The 12,015-nt window shown below is 39.0% G+C and overlaps 1 protein-coding gene across 40 annotated transcripts in view; it reads right to left on the bottom strand.

The window, feature by feature from the left end:
- Nucleotides 1-12,015, bottom strand: part of LOC113460896 (uncharacterized) — a 237,018-nt gene that overhangs the window by 188,944 nt on the left and 36,059 nt on the right. For 32 of the 40 annotated variants that reach the window (XR_012580788.1, XR_012580777.1, XR_012580789.1 and 29 more), the window contains one exon: nucleotides 8,860-9,128. The exons of the other annotated variants lie outside the window; for them this stretch is intronic. The gene's annotated coding sequence lies outside the window, so the exon portion shown is untranslated. The remainder of the gene's footprint in view (nucleotides 1-8,859; nucleotides 9,129-12,015) is intronic. 40 annotated transcript variants of the gene reach the window in all.

Here is a 12,015-nt window from a genome sequence, read left to right as displayed (position 1 = left end):
TTTGCTCCCACTGATTTCAGCTTGTTAAATTATTCTTCACTAGGAAAATGATGGGAGAGGTCAGTGACTGATCAGAAACAAACCTGAGCCAAAAAAAGCACATTGCAAGGCAGCAAGCTCTCCTGCACTGTCTGTCAGATGGACAGTGAGGGACTGTATCAGGCTGCACCCATTTCCTGTGATCACTATCTTTCCCTTTCTCACATTAAAAACTAACACCACTGACATGCCAGAACACCAAAGAGGTATCAGCCAAATTATTTTCATTTTGCATCCAGACACCTTCTACACAAAATGGAAATAAAATGTCTATATTTCAAGGCAGTTAAAATGCCATCATGCCAGTCTGTCTGTCTATCTATCCAGGTCCATCAGTCCTTTCTTGCTATTGTTGACCCAGGCAGGTCACAGTCAGCCAGGCAGAGGAAGTTATTCTTTTCTGAGGCAGAGAAGACATGCAGAACATGTTTCTTTTATATTATTGAGAGTATCATATCTTAATAGTGCAAGTGTGAGAGAGAGTTACTAATGTCCTCTCCTTCTCCGTTTCTCCACACCTTAGGGAAAAGCCCTGCAGGTTTTACAAAGAGGTAACTAATCACCTTGCACAGAAATGAAACGTTTCTGAGAATGTTATCCCTATCACAACATAAATAACAAATAACTCCACTGAAGACAATGAAGTTCCACTGGGATAAAAGTATTAACCAAGGGTTAAGAATTTTATGCAGAATTCATTCCTTTTAAAAAAATCTTTGGAGCCCTTCCACGGAAAAGATAAATCCTCTGCTCAGTTAAAAGAGTGGTTACAAAATAACCTTTCAGAAAGGTTTCCCATTGAATTTTGAGAACTTTTCCATTAGTACAGAATAATATTGTCTCTGGAAAGTGCTTTGTTCCTGCAATGGTACAGCATCTATACAATGCCTCTTCATCTGAGCTATTAGAGCATACAAAAGTAGCTGGAGTGTGAATCCATTTCATAGAGGCTATGTACCACTTAGAGGAACGAAGGTAATAAATTCTGTAACTGCCAGCATTTCTTCCCAATGCAACAACATTCTTATTTAACTTCACAATTTAAACTTAAAGCCTGACAAAAAAGGACAAATGCTCATCCTGCTAATACAGAGTTGTCTTCTTTGGAATTGAGGCTGTCATGGCAAAAGCCAGGTAAGGAAATTCCTCAACTTTCAGGGCACAATTGTTCTAAAGCTTTTGTTTAAAACCCTGTGGGAGAAAGAGGATTCATTATGAGAATGGATTTTAAGAGAAACATCATTTCAGCAGTGGTGTGTTTGACCTCAAGTATGATTTTTGCATTGCACAGTACAAAAGAAATACACTATTTCTAGAAACGAAGTAGCTCCAACTGGTAAAACAAAAGACATTGTAGACTGAAAAGTATCTGAGGAACTGATTGTCTTTCATAACAAATGAAATGAAAATTCCACTCCATTTACTGTGCTCCCATGGGAGTAATGCACACAGCTAAGTTTCAACCAAATGGAAAATGCAATAGCAGTACTTAACTTCATTTTCTTGTATCTGTTCTCAATTTTGCAAGGGATATACTTTAAACATCTGTAATAATTATACTGAAATTGTTTCTAAATTAAATGTCATAGAATATAGTTAAGAAAAAACAGCTTTCAGTACATGTATTACATATTGTTTTTAAACAATACATATCAATGATTAACTATCTGCAGGTACCTTTAAATAAAGGATAGTGTAGGAAACACAGTGGGATGATCCTTTTTTTCCTTCTTTTCTAAAAGTGTTGCACAAGATTGTCCCTAGAATGCCAGTGAAAGATCCCCCTCTTCCCAACACCAGCATCTGAAATCACAAATTCCTTGGAGAAATTATGTACTACTGGTAACATTGACATATCAGAAGACTTCCATGATTTTCTACTTGACATACTGAACACAATGAAGTATAATTCGCCTGTTTGAAATTATGTTGTAAAAATGGTTTATTTTTAAATGGAATAAATTGAAGTACATTTTTAAATATATATACCAAGGGTGACTCTGTGTGAACATGTATAAATGTGCTCATGCAGGCTTACTTGTGCAATATGAGCACCCTTTAGGGACAGGACAATTACAAATCCACCAATTCCTCCTCCTTTTCTTTATTGAGCAGACATTCTGGGAGATTAATTTCTTCTCCTCCTCTGTCTTCCAGAGCGATGTGAAGAGATATAGTCAAAGCTACAGCTGAGATTTCATTTTATCCAAATGGATATGTCAAGTGAAATTAAGACCACTTAGACTTACTAAAGTTTCCACTATATTCCATATATTTTTTTCTTTTTACATAACTTATGTTAACCTGACTATTTTTGCTTCTAAGGTAGGCTCTGTAAAGGAGTCATACAGCTGTTCATATTTTAGATGGCTCTTGTAACAGAGCACAGCTCTCCGAAGATGTAATTAATGGCCATGTGGAACAGGATGACTCACCATTGCTTAATAAGACACAAGTGCTACAGGCATGAGCAAAACAGGCAAATCATACAAAGAGGTTATCAACATGTCCTTCTTATAACCCATGTAGGAATGCATTTTCTGTCTTACAAACTACAGAAAATATTTTTCCAATAGATTATGGATACTTCGGTGAATGTTACTGACTTTATTTTGCACACCCTTCTAGCTCTGAAGTAAATTTGCTACAGGTACATCCATGGCACTCACAGCTCAGGAACAGTTAACCTGGGCAGTCTAGCTGAGAAATGGGACATCTGTCACTGCCATATTTTCTGAAAAAGCTCTTTGCCCAGGATTTTCTCCTGGGAAGCTGAGAAGCCTCAGAGAAAAATTAAAACAATAATTATCTGATTCGCTTTTCCTTTGTTTTGCTGCTTTGGAACGTGGTTTGGACACTGTTTGCCAACAGGTGATTGTTTGATTGGTTTCGTGTGAATTGTTTTGACCAATTACGTCCAAGTTGTGTCAGACTCTGAGGAAAGTCACAAATTTTTCAGTAATATCTTTTAGCCTTTTGTCTGTATCCATTCTGTATTCTTTAGTATAGTTTAGTATAGTATTCTTTAATATAATATAGGTCATAAAATAACAAATTAGCCTTCTAAGAACATGGAGTCAGATTCATTCTTTCCTTCCTTCGTTGGCGGTCTCAGAAAATCCATAAGCACAGAGGGTCCACAGATATCCATAAGCAAAGAGGGTGTAAGCCAAGAAAACTAATGGTTTGTTTGAGGTTTTTTAAGCCGAACTAAAACCAAAGCAGTATAAATAAGCTGAATTGTTACATATACACAAATATGACTGTTGTCATTTCATTCACCAGTAAAAGATAGCTGTCTCAAATTATTTCAGGAGCAAACACCAAATTCCCTGGCTGCCAAACACTAACCTGCAAACCTAACACTAGTGACCACTGTCTTGTATTTGCAGGCTTCCCAGATGAAGGAAGGAATGAAGGAAACTGACTCCATGTTCTTAGAAGGCTAATTTATTATTTTATGATTCTATATTATATTAAAGAATACCACGCTAAACTATACTAAAGAATACAGAGAGGATACTTACAGAAGGCTAGAAAAATAGTAATGAAAACTTGTGATTTCTTCCAGAGTCCTGACACAGCTTGACTGTGATTGGTCATTAAGTCAAAACAATTCACATGGAACCAATGAAACAACTACCTGTTGGATAAACAATCACCAAGCACATTCCAAAGCAGGAGAAGCAAATGAGACAATATTGTTTTCCTTTTTCTCTGAGGCTTCTCAGCTTCCCAGGAGAAAAATCCTGGGCAAAGAGATTTTTCGGAAAATATGATGGTGACAACCACTGTCCTAGTGAGACGATTTCCCTCTGGCATTGTTAAAACCCTTGAGTTCTTTCACAGTCGTCTTTGTCTATCTTTCTTACTTTGATCCTTTCAATATATCCTCACATGGCATTGTTTAACAGCCCTCATACAGGTCAAAAAAACCCCTAAGAATACTTTTTTTTCTTGTTTGTTGTCTTTTTTTTTTTTTTACACAGCCATCACAGAATAAATTAATCATCCATGAACACTTGCTAAGCACCACTATGTCACGTTCACTTGGACTTCACCTTTTTCCTTCACAGAAGCAAATGAACAGAGAATACATGTATACACTTGAATAGAGAAAAGTAAACAGCTCAAGTATTCTGTTCAATCATCCATATAAAAAAAGAAAAGCAGTCAAAAAAATGAAATTCTTCACATCAGGCACCTCATTTTTTGTTTTTAGAAGTGCTCAAGAGAAAAATCAGAATCAAAAAATTAATGTCAGATCAAAAGAAGTGGTGATGGACCTGAAACAAATTGCAATGCACTTGAAATATTCATTTCTGGAATGTTTTTTTCTCTTTTTCAGAACTGCCAACAAACTGAACAACAATCTGTTCCTTACAATCTATTGTGCTCTTAAATTTTGTTATAGTAGCACATAAAATTGCAAGTGTCTTAATCAATCAAAAGTGACTTCTTAAGGAGTTTTATTCCTTGATGATAAGTTTACCTCTACTGAGAGGTGGCTAAAGTAATTTTATATCTTTTATATTTGATTTGTTTCTCTTTGACTCTGTAGTTTAGTTTATTTAACATGGGGCTAACTCCAGCTTATTGTTTTTACATAAAATTACATCAGGAGGAATAACATATTTAATCAGGAGAAAATACTGAATATTTACCACAAAACCAAATATGTCTTCCTGCAGTTGGATGATTCTTTTGTTTATTCATCCCACATCACCACCATGTTTGAATGAATCAGCTTTTTTTGATATCTCCTTGTCACAGGTGTGCAGATGAATAGCCTAAAAGACCTTTCTCTTTCCACTCTCAACAAAAATCTAAAATAAAAAAATCTTCCTAGAAACTGTTTAAAAATATTAAGCCTACAACAAAAGACATTTTTTCTGAGAACTTGTCATAGATTCCTATTCCTTGGACTGATATGATCCACATACTTTTTAGGTTTTATGAAAACTTCTGACCCTCGAGGATAAATGCCATCCTCAGCAAGTGTGGATGAGCTCAGTACTGTTGGAAGGTTTTTCAATGGCAGACCATTGAAAACCCTTGAATCAAAATGTTCTTTTCTGATGAAGTGATTTCTTTGTGGCTGCTTTGTACTCTGTTTTGTTCTGCGCTCTCTCTGCACGCAGGAGGAGTTCCCTCAAGGTGACCTTCCCTCATCCAGTGCCCATGGGAACAGATCTCCAGCCACCAGCAGCACCACGGAACTTGCACAATTGCAAGCATCAGGAGGGAAGATGGAAATCAACAGTTCCCTTTATCCACTAGTGTCCTAGGGTGACGTTATGATGCTTGTATCCCCATTTCTGTGTTCCGTTTATGCTGGATATTATGTTCTGTGTCTTCAAGGCTGGCTCTGAAGAGTGAAAGTTTTGTTTTTGTTTTAGTTTTGGTTTTGTTATCATCCTGGTCCCCCACAGTTGGTGGGACACAGAGACAAGGCAGTACATAGTGCTGCTTTTGCTTTTTGCTTGGCTTTTTGCTTTGCTCTTGTTTTGCTCCTGTATTTTGCTCCTGCTCATTAGTTAGCTTAACTAAGCAGTCTGAATTTTTTCCTGGACTATTTCTCCTTTCCCTTTTTTGGAACCACTTGAACCTGCTCCAGACTGGGACCTGGGAACCCCGAGAGTTTGCACTTTGACTCTGCAGCAGCTGCCCCAGCACCAGAGGGACTGATAACACAGCAACCACCCCCAAGAGAGACTTTCTGAATTTGTTGTCTTTTTCAGAGCAGTGAAAGAGTGGTGTCATCTGGAATTGCTCATTTCGTGTGCTGGGGAGTGCTGTGCCTGTTAAATAAACAGGGTATTTCCACTTGTCTCCAAGGAATCCTTCCCAAACTGGTTGAGAGGAGGGGAGTTGTGGGTTTGCTTTCTGGAGGGGCCCCCTTTGGAGGCTTTCTCCCAAATTTGCCCTAAACCAGGACAACTGGGTAAGTGGGTAAAGGGAAATGTGCACAAGGCTGAAGAGTGCACACAGCTGAAGAGCAGACCTGCTAAACCAAACTAAGCACCTCCTTCCCTGAATCCTTGCTAACCACATAATCTACTTTCATTCACAGGTCACTTGCTCCCTGCAATCCACTAAAGCAAAGCTGGTCAAGGTAGCTTGGAGCAAGGCAAAGGAGGAGCAGTTCTTGCCGTTGTCCCCACATCTTGGCATCTATCTTGTTCAGAAAGCATGGAGCAATGCTGAAGCAGACCCCAGTACTCAGGCACAGATCCACAGGGGCTCTCATAATGACTTTTCTTTTTTCTTTTTTTTTTCTTTTTTAATTTCCTCTGGGTATAACTGGTTACAATTAAGCCAAAAGGTATTTTACTTTCACTGATCCTCTCAGTGGAAGGTACGTTTATATCAAGAGATCACTTTGTATTCTTAAAATTAACAATCTGTCTAATCATGTTCTAGGGCTTTACAAATCCTTCATGCATACAATTTGTCATTAGCCATTAATTTCACTACCATTGGCACGCTAAAGCTCTGAAGAATTATACCAGGAATAGATAAGAAACAATATCACTGCAATAGGAGGAAATCCCCAGGCTCACCAGCCTCCAGAGGCAGGGCTTCAGGTTCCTCATTTTACCATCACACAGCTACACAGAGAACAATTACCTTGGTAAAACCAATGCCAAAAAAAGCATGAAATTTCATCCCACCAGAGAAACAGAGGTCTTATTTTTCTCAGGGCTAATTTTACACCTTCCTAAGTTTAAAAACTTCTGTCACTAAAACAAGAACAAATCTAAAATAAATGAAATATTTTGTATATATTACCCCTTTTCAGACTGCCTTGCATTTAAGCTGGAGGGCTCAGAAATATTTCCTGTCCTTCCATTGGATTAAGACTAGAAAAGTTCTCCTGATGCTTCAAAGGATATTTTAGTCTCAAATCAGTGGAAGAAAAGCAAAGGCTGTGTTGTGCAAAGGTACACTTAGAACAAAGACAGTGAAAAAAAATTAGTGTTCTTACAAAGCTATTACATTTTAATTTTAATTTTAAAAAGAACTTGACCAACTGCTTTTGAGTGCTGTCCTTAGACTCGAAAAGCTGAATCCTTCATGTGATTATCACTGGGATTTTTGATGTGCAAATCTAGAACAATCCTAGAACTATTGAATTATTCGAAGGTCTGATTTAATTCCGCGTTATATTTTTGAGGCCTACAGGGCTGTGTCAAGTCCAGACTGTCTTTGCACAAGGGAAAAGTTGTGCTTGTACAGTACAAAGGATATGTAAGTTCCTGTCATTTTCCATCTTTCTGCTCCAGACCCACACATATACTTTGTTTCTTCTCTATGGGCTACTAATCAGAGATAAATTCCTGTGAAAGATGATGTTAGAAAGACATCAATTAATACAAAGCCTAAAATCCCAATCCAAAATGATTGGTAGCAATTAAAAGGGTTCCAAAATGGTGCTGGAGACTATGCCACCACAAACTTTATTGCATCTGACAATGTAACATAAATGTCTGCACAGCTATAACAACAGGACAGGATCTGTCACATCTAAATATTTAATAAAATAGTACTCTAATCAATGTCCTAGCATCCTACACATAGGAAGTCTTCCCTCATTGCTGTGGTGATGAACTTATACCATGAAACTAGAAACCTAATTACACTTGCTTGTGACCACAGAATGTAATTATAACTATCACCAGCCAAAATAATTGGACAGTCTTCTTACTGAGTGGAGATGCTTGGATAGGAAGGAATTCAGAAATTGAACCACTAGCTTAATCAGAGATGAAAAAGGAAAAGAGAAACAGCATTTGGAATATTGGGGAACATTGGCAGAAGCATGCATTGAAGAAGAAGTGAAAAACAGAGAATTTAATTTTTTAATCTAACATCAGCATTGATATTAGCATTTAGATATCAATTCAGAGAGAAAGCAGAATATATTATAAAGAATCCTTTCTCAGTTGCATTACTATGTCTGGATGGATAAATCTTAAGAGAACGTGAATTTGGCTAAGGACAGTGTGAGACAGTCTGGTGACAATAAAAGCAAAAAGAGGAAACATATGGGGGAAAAGAAATACAAAATAACCCAAAAAAACCCAAAAAAGAACAGAAACAAGGGAAGGCTACCACCCTTCTTGCCTTTAGTCAGCTCCAAAATACTGTCAGCTCTCCACCCCCAAATATGTGTTAGACTGTTTCCTAGCAAAGCACAAGGCCCTGCTGTACAAGCAGCAGGAACAAGGTGACAGCAGAGAGGCAGAAACAGAAGCAGGACAAGAGCCCCCACGGCAGCAGCAGTGGTTTTATGGTTTTAGCACCTGCTGCATCTTCTCACCAAACACAAAGGAATAGGGGAAAAAATAAAAACCACCTAACATTTTTTTTATTCTTGGCAGATGAATCCTTTAATTCAGCACCTGCTGCCCAATTCTAGTAGCAGTGTGCAACATCCGTGGATGCATTGCAGGAGGCCAGTGAGGAAACCATGGAGTCTCTTGCACCAGGAGCTTCTGCTTAGCAAAAGGAAGTAATAAATCCCCAGCGGTCCCCCATGGTTTGGAAGCAGCCACAGACAATCTTCTACATAGCATCCCTGACTCAACTAAAACATCAGATTGTGTCATTGCTGCTGATCCAGGCACAGCAACAGCACTTTGCTGGGAGGCTGGGGACAGAAAAGCAAAGAGGACATCATGGGAGATCAAGGCCTGACCTGTTCCTCCTCCTGTTGCTTTGGATATAGGAGGAACAGGGCCAGAAGTTGTCTGGTGGGAAATGAAGAATAACAGCAGCAAGTCAGAGAGTTAGGAAGAGAGAGAACTTGTCTCTTACCTGTCTTCTAGATTCAGGTAACTTTTATACCTAAATTTTAAAGGTGTGCTCTGGTAGAGTCACTCTGAGCATCAATGTAACACATGGCTTGGAGCAGCTCCCATGCATGAAGCATTCACAGAAAATGGAAATGACCAGGCCTCCAGGGCAGATGTGAAGTAATCTCTGTGGCTGATTCTGTCACTGCCAGCAAAAGGGTCCACAAGAGCAGTGGGGAAGGAACCAAAACAGACATTTGGCATTGGGCCATGATTTCTGAAGGCAGACACCTAAAAGGCAAACCATGAAAATAAGAAGAGAAAGCAGAAGAATCAAGCCTGAATACACCACAACATCAAACATGTTCATTCCTTTTGGAAAACTGCATAAGAACTAGAAACAGCAGAGACATTGAATGAACCTTATTCAAGAATTTTGAAATACTTACACATATCACATTCATATAAAAATGATCTTATGGAAAATAGGAAATACAAAACATCTGTAAAAGGCCTTTACCATTCAAATGTCAAGTTTGCTTTTGATCATTTCTAACATATTATTTATTTATTAACACAATTATACACTAGCAAATTATATGCAAGTAAGGAGAATTGGTAATATTTTCTGTTCACACGCTGCACTGAATCTACCTTTAGTCTGCAAAAACATACCCAGCAGGAAGATACTACAGTAGGAAGTGCAGCAGTACCATGGTTCTCTTTCACCCAGCCTGTTCTATGCACTGAAGGAGACAGCAGGCCTCAGAATACAAGGTACATGACCACAGAATTTTGTCACTGCAAACACACAAGTGAGAAAAATTTTGAAATTTAGGCTAAACCACTTTAAATAGCACAACTCTTGGAAAACTGGTCTCATAACCTAAAAAAAATTTGTATGCCATTATGTGCATATGCTTTCTCACTGCTCTTCACTTCTTTGGAAATGAAACTCTCTGCAGAGGATGCAAGATATGGTGATAGCGCATTACTCATCATCCCCTCTCTTTCCACTAAGCAGTTGGTTTAATTACAACTGAGCTGTGAGGAAGAGGAAAAAGAGGTATTTTTCCTGCCCTTTCAGCAAGCCAGATTAGGTCAGCAAGGGATCCAGGGAGCACAAGGGCTGCTGCAGGAAGGATGGGGGTAAATTGCACATCCCAGATGTAGATAGACAACTGATGATGTCCTAAACCATCAAAAAGCTCCAAAGCACACCCAGACTTATTGCTGGGGCCTTCTGCCAGAGGACTGTGCATGAACTACAATGCTGCAAGAGTGTTAAACACACACACCCCTGCCAGGGGAGGAACCTGGGCATTCCCACCTGAATGGGAACCTATATTAACCTGTAGATTTATATGTTTCATGGGCCTCCCTCATCCGAGACAGAGCAAGACTGCAACCATTGGTTCAACCAACAGACTTCAAAATGACAACCATTGGCTCATCACTCAGTCCAACAGGAGGTGGTGGTGTCTTTCCTCTCTGCTAGCCACTCTTTTCCTTCCTTTCTCTTTCTTTCCTCTATATATATATACACCTATATATATATATACATATATAAATACACAAACACAGGTAATTCAGTGTTATTTCATTCTAATCTGCCCCTCAAGGGATCTATTAACCAACAACCTCAGCTACCCTCGCCTTCAGGAGTGGGTGATATCTTCCTCTCCCCAGTTCAGGAGTGGGTGATATCTTCCTCTCCCCAGTTCTTTATTTTCAAAGCTGGGAAAAGCTCCTGTTCCAGGCCAAGGATGTCATGTCACCAGGCTCCCTTTGAGAGGCAGATTCTGAGGGATATTCCTGCTGCAGAGTCTAGGCACAGCCAGGGAAACAGCTTGATTAGAGTAATTGAGCAGTAAAATGCTTCATGAGAGTCGAAGGTCTCTGAAAGCATGCAGGACAACAGAAACAGATTGAGAGCAGTGCTGTGTCCTTAAGCAGGAAGAAAAACAAAACCAAGATAAATTAATTTCTGATAGTAGCTGGTGCATAAAGCCTGCTCTGTCTTGTTTATCTCAATAGCTTTTCAAGCCAGGCAAGAGGTAAAAAACTATGCAGCAGAATTACAGGAATTTGAGTACTGCACACTATAAGAAAACTAATCATTTTGCAGGAGACACAAAGCAGATAAGAGCAAAACAGACACAAAATGTTATAGAGCTTAGAAGCCTGTCTCACAAGTGCAAAAGGGAGTGAGGAAAAGGGATGAGCAGGAGAAGCTCCCATCATGGCAGACCTGGCAGGGGAATCACTCTGAAACTCCAACTTTTAACACATGACCATATAACTGTAATTTGAGTAACAGAAGCCACAGAGGCTGTACTGAAGCTGGAGGAGGACTCTAAAATGGCATCCAATTAGACCTGAGCATGACAAGGCAAGTCAAACAAGCATGTCATATCTGGTACAATAAAGAGAATGAAGCCTGAGTTATTCCACTAGCTCCATCAGCACACATGGTGTGCTTAAAGAAATGCCAGATTGAAGAAACTTAACACTGCTATAATGGAAGTGGCTTGTGGCAAAGCCTTAAAGTAAAATGAAATGTTTTAGTTAATCCCAAATGTGTGGACAAGTACCACCAGCAGTAGCAGTGACACTGAAAGGGAAGGTAAGGGTGGGGAATAAAAGTTGGGGGGCAAGTGTGATGCTCTGCTAAGTCCTCCCATATGATAGAGTCTGTCTCTGCAGACATCTGTCATTTCATATATGCTCAAATATACCCAAACAATATGCAGCCTCCTTCTAATATTGAAGGGTAAGATAAATGGTCTGAGTAAGAAAGGCATGAGGCCACAAAAAAAACATAACAGAGAATTGCAGAATAGAAGAAGTAAAATATGAGAAAAGGTGAAATTACAAAAAAAAAAAAAGGTTACCAAGAAGTACACTGAGGCATGAGAACAAAACTAGTTCTCTCTGATTTATGCAGCAATTCAAGTTGCTGGTTTTTTTTCAGGCTTGGTCTCTGAAGAAGTTCAGTCCCCAGAGCAATAAAACATAGTTTTCAAAATCTGAGAAACAAAAGTGATTAAACTTTAGTTCCACCCTCACTACACAAGGCAAGCAACGTTTTGGGACAAAGATGGGGTAGGCAGCCACAAACATGCAGATCCATCCCAAGCAGCACCACCTGGAGAACAAGCACATTCTTTTTGAACAA

This window comes from Zonotrichia albicollis, chromosome 1, assembly GCF_047830755.1.
Source record: "Zonotrichia albicollis isolate bZonAlb1 chromosome 1, bZonAlb1.hap1, whole genome shotgun sequence".
Lineage (NCBI taxonomy): Eukaryota > Metazoa > Chordata > Aves > Passeriformes > Passerellidae > Zonotrichia > Zonotrichia albicollis.
Note: the sequence above shows the minus strand (reverse complement) of the source record. Positions and strands in the feature narration are given on the sequence as shown.